Source organism: Macaca thibetana, chromosome 12, assembly GCF_024542745.1.
Source record: "Macaca thibetana thibetana isolate TM-01 chromosome 12, ASM2454274v1, whole genome shotgun sequence".
Classification (NCBI taxonomy): Eukaryota; Metazoa; Chordata; class Mammalia; order Primates; family Cercopithecidae; genus Macaca; species Macaca thibetana.
Window position 1 is genome coordinate 116596298 of NC_065589.1, and position 16553 is coordinate 116612850.

At 49.6% G+C, this 16553-nt stretch overlaps 1 protein-coding gene across 18 annotated transcripts in view; it reads left to right on the forward strand.

Annotated features, from left to right (window-relative positions):
• The window catches only part of DBI (diazepam binding inhibitor, acyl-CoA binding protein), a 343175-nt gene that overhangs the window by 146308 nt on the left and 180314 nt on the right, over positions 1 to 16553 (forward strand). Inside the window, exon 1 of one of the 18 annotated variants that reach the window (XM_050752761.1) lies at positions 8172 to 8181. The exons of 16 other annotated variants lie outside the window; for them this stretch is intronic. The gene's annotated coding sequence lies outside the window, so the exon portion shown is untranslated. Of the gene's footprint in view, positions 1 to 8171; positions 8182 to 9794; positions 9805 to 16553 lie in introns of those variants that run through there. One more of the 18 variants, XM_050752769.1, reaches the window with a different exon arrangement.

Genomic DNA, 16553 nt, shown 5'->3' on the forward strand with positions numbered 1-16553 from the left:
TATTCAGTTATAGCAACAGAAAATAGACTAAGATACACATCTACAAGATACCTCCACAGCAACTCCTAGATTAGTGTTGATGGAATAACTGGGGACTGTAACCTAGCCAAGTCGACACCTAAGACCAGCTCTCGCGTTTCCCAAGGACAGGACAGCGAGGTCCTGAAGAGTTTCATGTGGGGAGAGGGGAAGGAGAGAGTAGGGAGGTCAATGTGGACCCCTCAGTTAATTTCCCCAGTGCTCAATGAGACCTGCCCCACCTCTCATTCGGAGCCTTGGCCAGGCCCTGCCCCTACTCGCCTCTCTTGTGTGGGCCACGTGAGCCCCTCCTGTGTGCTGGGAGCACGTGGGTACAGGCACACATAGAGAATGCTGTGTCCGTAGGAAACCCAGTGAGCCTGGAGGGCCTCGAGGTGCCATTTACAGGTCACTCTCTTGGGCCAGGCCTTACTGGGGATGCCAGGGTGAACAAGATGTGGTCAATGCTTTTGAAGGGCTCCCACCTGGTAGAAGTAGCCAACAAGTAAGGGGACAAAGGCCCCTCTGAAGTACAGGTCAGGTGGGCCGGGCGCGGTGGCTCACACCTGTAATCCCAGCACTTTGGGAGGCCGAAGCAAGCATCACTTGAGGTCAGGAGTTTGTGACCAGCCTGGTCAACAGGTGGAAACCCCATCTCTACTAAAAATACAAAAATTAGCCGGGTGTGGTGGTGCATGCCTGTAATCCCAGCTACTTGGGAGGCTGAGGCAGGCGAATCACTTGAACCCCAGAGGCGGAGGTTGCAGCGAGCGGAGATTGCGCCACTGCACTCCAGCCTGGGTGACAGAGCAAGACTCCATCTCAAAAAAAAATAAATACATAAATAATAAAAAGTACATGTTAGGCATGGTTATCGCCTGGAGAGCCAGGAGCATCCTTGAGAGGCGACTTGGGGAGGCATCCGCTGGGCTGCTCTAGCCCACTCTGGGCCAGAATCGTGATTCTAATTGCAGGTAGGCTTTACCCTATCAAAGCCCCCTAGGCTGGGGACTCTGTGAAGAAGCAAGGTGTGCTTGAAACCTCCCTCTCTGCTGAGAAATCTGGACGAGCTCCTGACTGGCTGCATTTCTGCTTCAGCCCGTCCTCAGGGAAGCAGGAGGCCCTGGGTCTCCACGGGTGCTCTGTGAACGACTGCAGACGCTGGTGGGGCTGCTTCCCTGTCTGTCTGCCTAGGACAGTGCCTACTGACTTCTGACTGCTGCCCCGTGGTCCAGAGCTCCAGGTACACCACTGCAATGTCACTTCGTGCTTGGGGTTCCAACTAGACAGACGCCCCATGTTGCACAGCCCTTGAGCCGTCCTGGGTAGCATGCCCCCTGGTGGCCCTGGGCAGTTATTACGGTCAATCCTTTCTTGCCCAGATGCCTCTAGCATAGGCCACAGCAGCAGGCGGGTTCATTGTGTCTGGAAAGGCCAGAGAAGGGTTCCCGGAGAAAGAGGCCATCTGATCTGAGTTTTATGAGCCAGAGGATAAAGAAAGGAAGGGATTTCTGGGCCTCAGAAAACCACATGCCAACGCATGGGGGTATTAAGGAGAGGGGCTCTTGAACCTCAGGCTGGTAAAATCTGGAAGGGCACAGGGAGGAGGGGTAATCTTTCTAGTTGGTAGAAATAAAGCAGGAAAGTCTGTCGACAAACCTGAAAGTGGGAGCGAGCTTTTGTCAAATCCCAGGTCAACCTGAGCTCTCATTAATTGGGAAACTGGAGAGCCAGATCCTCTAAAGACAGTGAAAATGTTTGTTCTAAAGAACCCCTGCCAGGTCCCCGTTTACATGACTCATAAAGAGGCCTTCAGGCAGAAAGGATCCCAGTGCACCAGTAACAGAAGGGCTCCAGGACCAGAGAGAATGGGCAGGGAACCACCACCGACACCAAGCACAGGCCCATTGTCGGCATGAGGAGCCTCGACCCTGCAGATCACCTCTCAGAGGGGAGCGGATCAGAGATTAAATTCCCCACCTTTCTACAAAATCATAGCAGAGTTTGAAAGTGCCAAGGGGAGCAGGTGAGGAGGTTTTGAGGCATGTCTGCAGCCCTTTGGAGATACCAGCTTTCTGATGTAATCCTCATAACAGTCATTCCATATTTAAGTGATTAGTCCCGTTTTACAGGTGAGGAAACTGAAGCTCAGAGAGGTTAAGCAACTTCCCCAAGGTCACACAGTAGCCAAGTAGCATAGGTGGTATTCGAACCCAGTTCTACGTGGAACCTTCACAGGCTTTTTGCTGCATTCCACAGGGGTCTGTATATTCAGGAGCAAGTCTTCCACAGCCATCATAAGTCATCCTCACAGCCCACTGGCAGGGAGGGAACTTTGCCACCATAGCTGGGATCACAGATATGGTCTCCATTTGACAGATGATAAGACTGAGGCCTGGAAGACAGTCAGTCAGTCTGTGTGATGCGCCTGAACCACCTTCTCCTTCAGGTCCTCCCCTAACCCAATATCCTCTGGGTCTGGAGGGACAGTGTCTTGAGCAACTTCTTGCAGCTGCACTTCTCCAGCTAATAGTCTAGAAAACCGAGTCTGGTCCCAAGTCTCCTCCTCGGGGTAGGAGCCAAGGGCACTGATGGGGATCAGGAGGTGCTGGCTAAAAGATGGTGGTGCAGGTGCCCCTGGCTTTAAGCACACCCAGGTTATAAAAAGCTTGGTTCCCACACTGGCCCTAATTCTCCATGCATTGAGTGCCTTAGGTCCCCTCTCTGGATCTGTTGCTCCCCTGTAAAATAAGAGGGTGGGAGAGATGACCTTCAAGTTCAAACACCGTATGTCCGCCTGGGTTGGTATAGCAGATTGCATGAGTTTGTTAGGGCTGTTTTAACAAATGCTGGGTGGCTTAACCAACAGACATTTATTCTCTCACAGCTCTGGAGGCTGGAAGTCTGAGATCAAGGCAGTGGCTGGCAGGGTTGCTCCCCCTGAGGCCTCTCTTCGTGCAGCCACCCCTCTTCTCCCTGTACCTTCACATGGCCGTCCCTGTGTGTGTGTGTCTGTGTCCTAATCACCTCTTCTTATAAGGACACCAGTCAAAGTGAATTACTGGCCACCCATAGGACTTCATTTTACCTTAATTATCTCTGTAAAGTCTCCGTCTCCAAATTAGTCACAGTTTAAGGTACTGGGAGTGAGGACTTAAACATACGAATTTGGAAGACAGGACACAATTCAGCCCATAACACAGATAGAAGACACTGCTCCTTTTAAAAAAAGAAGTAGCAGACCCGGTGCTATGGCCCATGCCTGTAATCCCAGCACTTTGGGAGGCCGAGGCAGGAGGATCACCTGAGGTCAGGAGTTCGAGACCAGCCTGGCCAACATGATAAAACCCCACCTCTACTAAAAATACAAAAATTAGCCAAGCATGGTGGCATGCACCTGTAATCCCAGCTACTTGGGAGGCTGAGGCAGGAGAATCACTTGAACCTGCGAGGTGGAGGTTGCAGTGAGCTGAGATCGCACTGCTGCACTCCAGCCTGGGTGACACAGAAAGACTCCACCTCAAAAAAAAAAAAAAAAAAAAAAAAAGAAGAAGAAGAAGAAGTAGCAGTCCCAGCCCTTTAACGGTGAGCTCCTGGTACATTTAAAACAGAATCTGATTCTCACTTTTTCTTCCAGGCCCACGTCAATGCCACTTATGAGGACTATCTGTCTGCAGTCTGATATTAGGGGCCAGAAATAATCTTTCTATTTGCCACTTACTGGGCACCAAACTCTTTCCTGACGCACGCTGGCTCAGGCGGGGGAGGAGGTGCGGTCCCTGGCCCCGGGAATGCTCCATCTTAGAAACAGACAGAATGTGCTGGGGTCAGAGGAAAAAGTACCTGGGCTTCAGCAGCAGATCCCAGCACAGCCACCGCCAGCTGGAGGACCTTGGGCAAGAGCCCTCTGTGAACCTCAGTTTCCTCACCTGGACAATGGGACTCACACGACTGCGGCAGACATCATGCGCCCACATTTTCTCGGTGCACAGGGGCCACCCTTCGAACTGCCAGGGTCTGCACTTCTGTGCCCGAGGTGCAGTAAGGGCCGCCTGCCAGAACCCACTCTGCATTTTGCCTCTTTGCACCTGAGGCTGGGAGAGCCCTGGAATCACTGACTTGCCGGAGCAGCCATTCACCAGTGGCCATGGGAGCTGATGCATAAATACTCCAGCACTCTGGTCCTTTGAGAGAGACACTTTGTGACACGCGTTGCTTACCTGTGACACGCCCCTCCCAGCGTCTCCCGACACGCCCCTCCCAGCATCTCCTGACACGCCCCTCCCAGCATCTCCTGACATGCCCCTCCCAGCGTCTCCCGACCTCCCCTCCCAGTGTCTCCTGACACGCCTCTCCCAGCGTCTCCTGACACGCCCCTCCCAGCGTCTCCTGACCTCCCCTCCCAGCGTCTCCTGACACGCCCCTCCCAGCGTCTCCTGACACAACCCTCTCAGCTTCTCCTGACCTCCCCTCCCAAATGTACGACGTGCACTTCTCTCTTGTTCCCACTCTGCGTCTCGCAGGCTGGATCACACAAGAGCACACATGCGTGTACACTCGTGCTTGCCATGGCAAGTATTCAAAAACTGCTTGCTATTTTGTGGGTGGTGGTGAAGGGAATAGTATATTTATAATACTTGAGGCCAGGAATGTGCATCTCCTCTGTTTTCTGATCCTTCCAGGAGTAGAGTGGATTCCACCCGCTTTTTTGTAAGCCCTCAGAAGTGCTCCAGGCTCCCTGCACAGCCCCAGATCTCCCCCGAGCTTCAGCCCTCACCCAGCTCCCCAGTCAGTTTGGCCCCTGTGACGATGTGGAGGGGGCGGGGGCAAGGGAAACAGCTGGCCCTGGCTCCTAACGGGCACTCTGTTCCCATCTCAGTTGGCTGGCCCTGCCCCTGCCCCTGGCATCCCAAGAGACCCAGTGGCAAGTCCTTCCTTGGCCCTTTAGGCCCCTTTCCCCAGTCCAGTAGTGAGACACAGGGAGGCGCGGGCAGAGACACAAGCCTGCTTCCCTTCCCTGAACAGTCTTCTTCTCTTTGGCAGCAGGAACCCACCCCCTACTCCCTCTCCAGACCTACGCTCACACTCCCCGTCACCCCCAAGTGCCACCCCAGTCTGGGGTCCCTCCCTGAACTTTCGTAAGCATTGTGAATGCCCAATTCCTTCGTTGGCTGCGGAGGGCAAAGCTTAAATGCGCAGTGAGCTATAGATGGTGGCCTTCCAGGCACTGGCAGCAGGACACTTCAGGGCATCATTCAAATGCAGAGGGGAGAGAATTCTGCCCAAGGACAGGCCTATTTGGGGTGGGCACAGCGGACTTTTAGTGGAGAGTCCATACTTACGTGTGCTCTCCGGTGGCCACGGGACCCCTCCCCTCTGCTCCATGTGCCCAGGATTCAAACTCAGGCTAGTCTGATTCCCAAAACTGTGGGCTTCAGTTTTGGGAAAACTGAGAAAACTGGGCCTCAGAATAGGGATAGGGGTGGAGATGGAAGAAAATAAACCAGCCCCTCTGCCTGATCCCCTCCCTACTTTGGCTTTGGGGTTGGGAGAAGCTGCAGAGGCTTCATCCACTCTCTGCCCCTGCCCCCAGCTCCCTCTCCTGCTCTGTCCACTGGGCTGGACCCTGTCTGCTGGGCCCGTCAGGGCTCCCTATGTGTTCTCCACCAGCCAGCAATGGCCAGAGAGCCCAGCTGGCCCCAGCCTATCCCCTGACCACCCTGGGCCCTGCTCAGAGGACAAGGCTGAACTGATTCTGTCAGGAAGGGTTAGTCTTGTCTCAGGGCTGGCTGAATGCGAAAGGACGAGACAAATGCATGCAGACAGGCTCGATCCAGAGCGCTATCTGTCAAACATGCTGGCCACCTCTCTGGGAAGATCATTGAGGTTCCCTGCATCCCATCTTGGGAAGGCTGGCCTGAGGCTCCAGAGAGATGATGGGAGATGCCATGTGCCTGCAAGCCAAGGGCCCTCCGGGGAAGGGCGTCAGGATCCGCTTCGTCCTGCCTCTTGCAGAGAGGGCAACAGCTGGCTCCTTCTCCTGCCCCAGGGGGAGACTGATCAGATACCTGATTCCAGGATGAATCCAGCAGCATGAGCCCCCGCCTGGCCCCATGGGAGCATCTGGCTGGGCCTTTGGCCTATAGTCGAGTAGATAGAGGGAGGGCTGATGACTAGGTGACTACCACAGGGCTCCCTGCGCAAGGGTTCTAGCTTATTTCCACCCTCTTCCTGCACAGACAGGCTGGCAGGGCAACCGGTAGCAGGCACAGCAGATGGAACGTCAGGAATGAAATCCACAAGACTCCAAGACCCTCCCAAGGTGAGCTTGCCACGGACTACACCAGGAAGCTGAGCCCCTCACCCCAAGCCTGCCAGTGCCTACATGGCGGTCATTCCCTTGTCAGCAGACTTCCCACTGGCTTCTCTTGCTCCATTATTAAAAGCAAGAACCAAAAACTTCACTGAGGGGATGAAATCCCACTAATAAGCACGTCCATGCTTTGGGTCATCTTAGGGGCACAGAAAATCTGAGTATCCCCCATAGCATCAGGCAGAGCAGATTTCTTGTCAATTAGCTCAGCTGGTTGGAGGCTGCAGTCGTGAACACGCTGGCATCAGGGCCCTCACAACACAGATGGGTTAGGGAATGGATGAAAGTTTGGCTGTTATTCCTGCCCGAGACTCCCCGCCCAACCTGGCCTCTAACGAGCTTTGGGCAGGCACAAAAGTGTCTCTGCTATGGTTTGAAGGCATCCCCGAAAGACCTCCGACGCAACAGTGTTGAGAAGGAGGAACTTTAGTAGGTACTGAGGTCATGAGGGCTCTGCCCTCACCAATGCATTTGTCCTCATTGCAGGAGTGGGCCCATTATCATGAGAATAGGTTTGTTATCAAATCGAATGTGGCCCCCTTCCGTCTCTCCCTTTCCCCCATGGAACGCCCCACTAGATGTGGCCTTCCAGTCATGGACTTCCCAACCTCCAGAACCATGAGACAAATGAGCTGTTATTTTTTCATAGATGACTCAGCCTGCAGTACTCTGTTACAGCATCACGAAATATGTTAAAACACCCCTGAGACTCATCGGCCACCTGTCTGTCAGCTTTGCCCCAAAGATGATTTGGGAGCAGCTATAGTTAGCTTTCCTCAGACCACCTCCTGCTGGCTCCTTATGGCCACCTGCTGTGTGCCTGGAGTTTTTCTAGGTTCTTGGAATAAAGTGAACAGGCCGGGTGCAGTGGCTCGTGCCTGTAATCCCAGCCCTTTAGGAGGCTGACATGGACAGATCCCCTGAGGTCAGGAGTTCAAGACCAGCCTGGCCAACATGGTGAAACCCTATCTCTGCTAAAAATACAAAAAAGTGCTGGGTATGGTGGCGGGTGCCTGTAATCCCAGCCACTCGGGAGGCTGAGGCAGGGGAATCACTTGAATCCGGGAGGCAGAGGTTGCAGTAAACCGAGGTCGCGTCACGATACTACTCCAGCCTGGGCAATAAGAGCAAAACTCCAAGTCAAAAAAAACAAAAAACGAAAAATAAAAAAACAGAAAGAATAAAGTGAACAAAGCAGGCAAAAATACCTGCCAAAAGAGAGATCGCATTCAGTGGATGTGTCTGTGTTCCTTCCTCTTCCTAAGGCATACACACATATCGACACTCCCCTGAACTCACCACTGACAGTCACTTCACAGTGTGACGATGTTGACCAGCCTCCACGTGCTGTGTAAAGCCAGCCTGCCCTATAGTGACCCGCCCAACTGGGTGCAGAAGGCAGGCCCACCATCAGCCCAGTGGCCAGCACACCAGTTAGATACCTGCTGTTGCCAGGCAGCTGTCTGCCAGCCCGTAGGCACTAGAGAGCCTTGGGGCCTTTTCTGAGCCCTTTTAAAGAAGTGCTTCCCTTAGACATGGACTCTCAGGCCTGCTAAGAGCGGGGAGGGTGCTGCCCCGCCCCAAGGCCTTCCCTCCATCCTTTCCTGTGGGGATCACCGTGAGAGTGACAATGCCTCAGCCTGAGGCCTTGGGTGCTGCTTCCCTCAAGAAAACTGGCCAAAGAGTAGACGGCAGATACTGTCTCCACATTCCCACCCCCACAACACAGGCCAGCAGCACAGCAGCTGTAGACAAGATTTCATAAAGAACTGGAGGACAAGAAAGGGGGGTTTAAGGAGCCCTAGGCTCTAGGGCCTGGCTCACACAAGAATGACCTCCTCCCACCAACTTACTGGCCTTTACAAAGGCCCCACCTGGCCCAGCCCAGCCTCCTGGGCACTGGCCGAGTTCCACATCAAGACTACCAGACCCCCCCCAAGTCCAGGCTCAAGAGAGAAAGCCAGACCCTGTCTCCTTCCACCTCCCTGAAAGAGGCCTGTCCTCAGGTGCCTGGCTCACATATGGGGGACCCAACTGAGAGTCACTCCCTTCTGGAAGCCCCAGGCCCTGTAAACAGGTCCCTGGCCTCAGCCTGGAGACAGCAGCCCAGTGCAACACAATCATGCCACAGCTGATCAGGGGAAACCCACGCAGCAGTTGAGGGGGCTGGGGCTTTGGGGGTTCAGTGAGGGGACTGCTTCCCTTCAGTGGAGATGCTGCCACAGGTGAGGGGAGGAAGATGAATCCAAAGGTTCTAACGTCAGCCCACAGGCTGAACTGAAGCCTGGCCTACAGTGTTCCACCTGGGCCCCCGCCTGAGCGGCTAAAGAGTTCCGTTTCCTCAAGGCCCACAGAGTTCCTCAGAGGGAAGCTTTAGCAGCTATTTCCTTAGGAAGGCAAGTATGTGTGCAACGTTTCCTAATAAAATGCAAAGGCTGTTGGAGGCACTCCAGCCCCCTCATTTAGCTCTGAGGTGTAATTAATACATGAATTAAGCTCCTGCAGACTCACAAATGTCCAAGGAAAAAAAAATGAAAAATATAATTAGTTTGCCCATCTGACTCCATCTGTCAGCTCTGAGCTCAATGCTCGACGTAGCAAATCCTGAGGGCTTCGGCCCCGCATTGGCTGGGCCCTGCGCTGCTCCTGCCCTGCTCCAGGGAAGTGGGCCCACCGCAGCAGCTGCCCAGAGCCCAGGCTCTGGACCCAGCCTCCAGGGCAGCAAGGACTCTGGAGTACATGCACTGCAGGCTGGGAACCGAAGCACTCGGCAGAGCGGCCAGGACCTCCTTTGTGGCCCTGGGAGCTGGCTAGGGGTGGCGAGGGCACCCCGGGGAATTTGCATGTGCCTCTTGCAGCCGTTTTCCTATCTGTGCAGACCTGGAAATGGGCAGCAGAGCCCTGAATGGGCTAAGACTCGCCCTCTGCCTCCAACCTGTCACCTCTGTTGCTTACTATGTATAAAAAGAGAAAGGCTGCGAAGGGGAAAGGGAACTCGAGAGGAAGGCACCGAGAAGAGAGGAGACAACAGCGCATTAGGGGAGCAAAGGAGGCCACTCACATAGGAGGAGCAGAATTAACAACAACCCTACCCCAGCTCCCGCTAACACACGCTTACACACGCTTGTATTACACCCAGGGGTCTCACACACATCCGGCCACTCAGTATTTAACACTCTAGGAAGAGGACAAACAAATGGCTTGTCTTTCATCCCCCAAAATTACTTATGTCATAAAACTAATCCATATTTGTTTCAGAAACTTTTAAATAAGACATAAGGATATGGCATTAAATGTACCCCCAAATACTTCTTCCCCTTACAATCCTCAGTGGGGATCACCATTAAAAACTTTTGTCCCAGGAACGGTGGCTCAGGCCTGTAATCCTGGCACTTAGGGAGGCTAAGGTGGGGGGATCACTTAAGGCCAGGAGGTCAAGACCAGCCTGGGCAACACTGCGAGGCCCTGTCTCTAATAGAAAAAAGAACTGGAAAATTTAAAAAGAGGAATGAAAAACATTGTTTAAATAATAATTTGGCATGTATTATTTAAAGTACATTAATAGTTGGTACAATAGTTTTTGAAAGGGAGATTGTACTATACATGTTGTTGGGCAACGTAGGTGCTCACTCAGGCACCAGGCCACACACATCTTGGGCATTCCACATCTAGGTTTTGAAAGTAAAATTTATAAGAAAATAAACAAAGGTCAAAATGGGTTGGAAAAAAAATTATTTACACGGTGAGTTTTCTACTTTATCATACAAAGAAGATGACTTCTCTAATTATTAGTATTTTTTTTTTTTAAAGACAGTTTCACTGTCACCCAGGCTGGAGTGCAGTGGTGCAATCTCAGCTCACTGCAACCTCCACCTCCTGGGTTCAAGCGATTCTCCTGCCTCAGCCTTCCAAGTAGCTGGGATTACAGGCTCCCGCCACCACGTCAGGCTAATTTTCGTATTTTTAGCAGAGACAGGGTTTCTCCATGTTGGCCAGGCTGGTCGCGAACTCCTGACTTCAGGTGATCCACCTGCCTCGGCCTCCCAGAGTGCTGGGATTGCAGGCGTGAGCTACCGCGCACCCGGCCCCTAATTATTCTTTATGTAGGACAGTATCAAAGATATTTTTCTTCCTAACTCTATACTTCTTGACAAGAAAAAAAACAAAAGAAAGGAAGAACCCACAATATATAATGGTACATTTGAAAATGAAGCATTGTATGTGCACTCACATGAGTACATACATATGTATTATATCCCTATGCATATATATGCATAGACTATTTCTAGAAGAGCTCACAAGAAACTGGTAACATTTGTTGCCTCTGGGAAACAGATTGGCAACTGGTAGAAGGTGACTGACTTCATTATAAACATATTTCATACTGTTTTAATTTTCTGTCACATGCATTATTACTTTTTTCCTTTAGAAAGGATTTTGGTTTTGTCTATTTTGTCTGAAGAGGCAAATTTTAACAATAAAAACAAAATGACTGACATTCAGCCATAGTCCCACCTCTCTGAATTACGCAGATCTACAGATTTACATGTAGATTAAATGCAAATGAGGGTGGCACTACAGCTGATGATTTAGCAGCTCAGCAATATGACCACTGCCCAGTTCCCTTCTACCCTTCTGCTCTGCCCCCTCGGCTTGTGGACTTTGTCCTTGGGCTTCCTAACCTCATTGCTATGAGTCAGGCACACGATCAAAACAAGACAGTGCCCAGAGGTGGGAAAGAAGGCACCTCTTCCCTCCTATTTTTAGGAGAAAAATCTTTCCCCCAAAGCCCTCCTGCAGACTTAGCCCACATATCCCACTGGCCAGATGTACGTCACACGTCCATGCCTGAGCCCATCGCTGGCAAGGGAAAGGGACCCCTTTGGACATCCCAGGGCAAGCAGCCGTCCCCAATGCTATCAGACCAACTACCCCTCTTGAAAACAATGACTGTATTCTTGTAACCACCCTCCCTCAATCCAGAAACAAACTTCACAGACTACAGAATGTACCGACAAATACACATTTCAAAAAAGAATCAAATTGATGCCCTAGCTGTAATGTAAAGGAGAAAGTAAAAGTAATTCAAGACAAAACAGTATGTCTTATAATAAGCAAAGGCTCAGGCAGCAGACTCTACAGAACACAATGAAGTGGTGAGATGCTTGCAGCTGCACACGGAAATGCCAAGGTTACCCCACCATACACATAGATGTGGGAGATGACTCACCCAGCACGAGGCCATTGCCACTGGTGGCATGATTTTCCAAAATGGCGAACAACTCTTGGTAAAGCTTCAAAGAAAACACAGAGCAACCTTCCCTTGATTTATACAGTAGGATAATTCCTAGGGAGTTCAGGGCATATTTAAAAACATGCAAAAAGATACTTGGAGCTTATACATCAAATGGAATGAAGTTTTAGGCTTAAAAAGGATTTTCATCTACACAAAAGTCTCATGAGACATCAGAAAGTCTCGTGGGATATGGAACCATTTCCTCTTAGGAAGGATTGTCTCACACATTGTAAAGTATTTAGCCATCCTAGACCCTGTTTATTGAAAGATGATAGCAAGGGCCCTCCCCACAAAATGTCAAAGCCCCCACCAATTTCCAGAACACACTTAGGGAATGGTGCTGTTCCTTTTGAGAACTCCTGGCTTAGACCAACCTGCCTCTCCCAGCCCAGGTGACCTCAGAGCTGGGTGGTTACCTGAACAACATTCAGGTTCTTGTAGGAAGCATAGAAGGCAATTAGAGGTTGGATAGGTAGTCAACAGTCTGTTCATCACGGGAGCATTTGCACGTATTTGTCTGTAACTTTTCCTGTATATACATATTTTTAAATACAAATAAAATACGTATTTAAAATATGGTCAGGCATGGTGACTCATATCTGTAATCCCAGCACTTTGAGGGGCTGAGGTGGGAGGATCAACTTGAGCACAGGAGTTCGACACCAGCTGGGCAACATAGTGAGATCCCATCTCTATAAAAAATTAGCCAGGTGTGGTGGCATGTGCCTGTGGTCCCAGCTACTCAAGAGGCTGAGGTGGGAGGATCACTTGAGCCCTGGAGGTTGAGGCTGCAGGGAGCACTCCAGCCTGGGCAACAGAGAGAGACTGTGTTTCAAAAAAAAAAAAAGACAAACAACTGATTTACTGAATGGGCAGAACGTCATGGCACATATATGTCTTTCTTTTCCTTTTTCCTCCATCACTGTTTTTCAGTGCTGGTTGGTCAGCTCTGCTCTTCCAGCCCCTGGATGACAGCTGGGGCTGTCCCATAGCTTTTCAGTCACTTTGAGCTATGTCATAACTGTGGTCACATTTTCAAGCATGAGGAGTACAGACTTGTGTCAATCAAAACTCAGTCTCACAAGAGCCACTTTCCTCCCCAGCTCAGTGCCCACCCAGTAGGCAGGAGGAGGGGCAGGTCTGTTCTTTTTCTCCCTCGCTGCCACCGTCTGTCCAAGTCCGGGTGGGGAAGAGTTGATGAGAGGATGGGGCAAAGTCTTAGAGGGCTGGACGTGGGTGATCCATCACACATATCCATTCTATCTTGGCCTCCCGGGTGGGTTTTGAGGAGCCCCCTCCCCATGATGATCTCTGCACTCCACAAGGAGTTCCTCGATGTGACGATGCACTCTCTGGCTGGTCTTCTGTGGCATGTCCTCTCTGGTACCCAGTGGTTCACCCCTGCCTACCGGCCTTTCCCTGGGGGACCTCCCCTACCCAGCAGTAGGGTCTCCCGAGTGGGCTTCTTTCAAGATACCTGAAAGCCCAGCTCCTGGGAGATACACTTGCTCCTAGGAAACTTGTGCATCTTTGCCTTGCCTAAGAGTGGAGGAGCAGCTTCCCCCCAACTGACCCTGTAATAGAAGAAAACAAGGTGTTTTGCCTATTCTCACACACTGCTCAACACAGAACTCCCAACACCAGATGTGTGGGAGCATTTCCCACATCCCAAGCAATTCTGCCTTGGACACCGGCTGGGTGTCCTCTAACTCAATTCAGTTTTGATCCTGTCTACCTGGAGATAGCATTAGATCCCACAGGTCAACAGCTCAGTCCTGTGAGACTGCCCCTCTTGAGATGCCAATCTCAAGTGCGGGTTGTAACCTGTGCTTTGACCCATTGACTATATATTGGGACTCCCTCAGCTCCCTCGTTGGGTGAGATTAATCTGCTAGAGCAGCTCATAAAACTCAGAGAAATGCTTTATTTATGTTTATTGGTTTATTAGTAAAACTGTAATAAAGAATACAGATAAACACCAGATGAGGAGATACATAGGGTAAGGTCTAGAGGGCCAGCATCTTCTGTATCTGTGGAGTTGGAGTCCACCACCCTCCCAGCAAGCAGATGTGTTCTCCAACCTGGAAGTTCTCTAAACCTCATACTTAGCTCAGGGATTTGTTTGTTTGTTTTTGTTTGTTTGTTGTTTGTTTGTTTGTTTTGAGACAGGGTCTCACTCTGTCGCCCAGGCTGGAGTGCAGTGGTACCATCTCAGCTCACTGCGACCTCCACCTCCCGGGTACAAGTGATTCTCATGCCTCAGCCTCCCGAGTAGCTGAGATTACAAGTGCTTGCCACTAGGCCCAGCTGATTTTTGTGTTTTTGGTAGAGACAGAGATTCACCATGTTGGCCAGGCTGGTCTCAAACTTCTGATGTTAAGTGATCCACCCGCCTTGGCTTCCCAACGAGCTGGGATTACAGATGTGTAGTTCAGGGATTTTTATGGAGGCTTCATCATGTAGGCACGATTGATTTTTAAGTCCATTTCCAGCCCCTTTCTCCTCTCCAGAGAATGGGGCATGGGGCTGAAAACTCCAAGCTTCCAATCATGGCTTGGTCTTTCTGTTGACAAGCCCCCATCCAGAAGCCCACCAAGAGTTGCCTCATTAGAACAAAAGATCCTCCTTTAACCCAGAAAATTCCAAGGGCTTTAGGAGCTCTGCGTCAGGTGCTAGGGTCAAAAACCAGATATTAGAATGAAAGATTCTCCTAGCACCTGTATCTACAAGGATATTAGGAGTGCTGTCTCGGGAATAAGGACAGAGACCAAACACTGGAACAAAAGATTCTCCTGACACTTCTATCACTCAGAAAATCACAACTGACCCTTGAACAATGTAGGGGTTAGGAGTGCTGACAACTGCCCAACTCCTGCCTCACACACAGTTGAAAATTTGTGTATAACTTTTGACTCCCCCAAAGACTTAACTACTAGCCTACTGTTGACTGGAATCCTTAGGGGTAACATAAATAGTCAACAGATATATTGTATATATTTTATATACTGTATTCTTACAATAAAGTAAGCTAGAGAAAAGAAAACATTATTAAGAAAATCGTAACGAAGAGAAAATACATTTACAGTGCTCTACAGTATTTATCGATACCATAAGTTTGCACCATGTGTCTACAAGATGAATCATCTGTCTCAAACGTCAGGCAACCACAGCTGCAGACCTTAGTCTATGGTACATGTCGAGCAATTCAACTTCTTCTTGTAAGGTCATGACCTTACTTCTTAGGAGCTCTTCCGACATCACTAGTGGCACTTCGTATGGGTCCCATGATGCTATTCAAGGTTTACAGTATTGCACTAAACTGTAATGAAATTAAATGAAAACAGAGAGAGACCATTATTTTTACTGCAATATGTAATTTACTGGAGATTGCAGTTGTAAATTGTAAATTGCAATATACAATCTACTGCTCACGTGGAGATGGTCAGCATCTCATGATCTTTTAAGCAGAGACTCGCAACACTTGAGCTCACTACAATATCAACAGGAGATAGCTACAAAAATATTACAGTAGTACAGCACTTACTACAGTGAATTTTATGCAGTTATGATTGAATACTTCGTGTTTACATTTGTTTACATTTCCCTCAACTACAAATGGTGCCATGTATGATCTGTGTTTGTGTGCATAAGTTTTGATAAATTTTAACTTTTTATAATAGATTTGTGTAACTTTATAGTAGTAAATTATAAAATAGACTAGTACTCACATATATTTTATGCATTCATGACATACCTAACTTTTTGTTGTTTTTTGTTTTTTGTGGGTTTTTTTATATATATATGTATATTGGGGCTACACAAGGGCAATGGCATGATCATAGCACATTGTAACCTGTAACTGTTAAGTTTTTTCTAACTGTAAAAAATAAAATCTAATATATTTAATGAAAACTATCCAAGTATAAGTTGACCCTTGCAGTTCAAACCTGTGTTGTTCAAGGGTCAACCTTACAAGGATTTTAGGAATTCTGCTGGGAACTGGGGACAGAGAGCAAAGTGTATATTTTGTGTTATTTCAGGCGCGTTTGCTCATGCCTGTAATCTCAGCACTTTGGGAGGCTGAAGAGGGAGAATAGATTGAGGCCAGCAGTTTGAGACCAGCTTGGGCAACATAGAGAGATCGTGTCTCTACCTAAAAGACCCCAAAAATTCATATTCTCCCTCCTCACTTGACCTTACAGGATGCTCCAAATCAGTCTCCCACCTTAAGAATTCATAAGCAAAAGCCCATCTTGAATCCCACATCCACAGGGACCCTTGCCACACCACCCCACACCCCCCTCCATTTTCTTTTCTTTTCTTTTTTTTAATTTTATTTATATTTATATATTTATATATTTATATATATATATATTTTTTTTTTTTTTTTGAGACAGAGTCTCGCTCTGTCACCCAGGCTGGAGTGCAGTGGTGCAATCTTGGCTCACTGCAATCTCCACCTTCTGGGTTCAAGCAATTCTCCTGTCTCAGCCTCCTGAGTAGCTGGGACTACAGGTGCATGCCACCACACTGGGCTAATTTTTGTATCTTTTTTTTTTTTAAGTAGAGACGGAGTTTCACCATATTGCTCAATCTGGTCTTGAACTCCTGACCTCAGATGATCCACCCGCCTTGGCCTCCCAAAATGCTGAGATTACAGGTGTGAGCCCCCACGCCCGGCCTCCCACTTTTCTCATTGGCCTCTCACTCTGGTGTCCTGGGCACTAACATCCAGCTAAGGGATAGATGCCAGCTGCTCTCTCAGTGCTATGGTTTGAATGTCTGTGTGCCCTCCACAATTCATGTTGAAACTTAATCCCCAGCACAACAGTGTCGAGGGATGGGGCCCTGAGGACATGAGGGCTC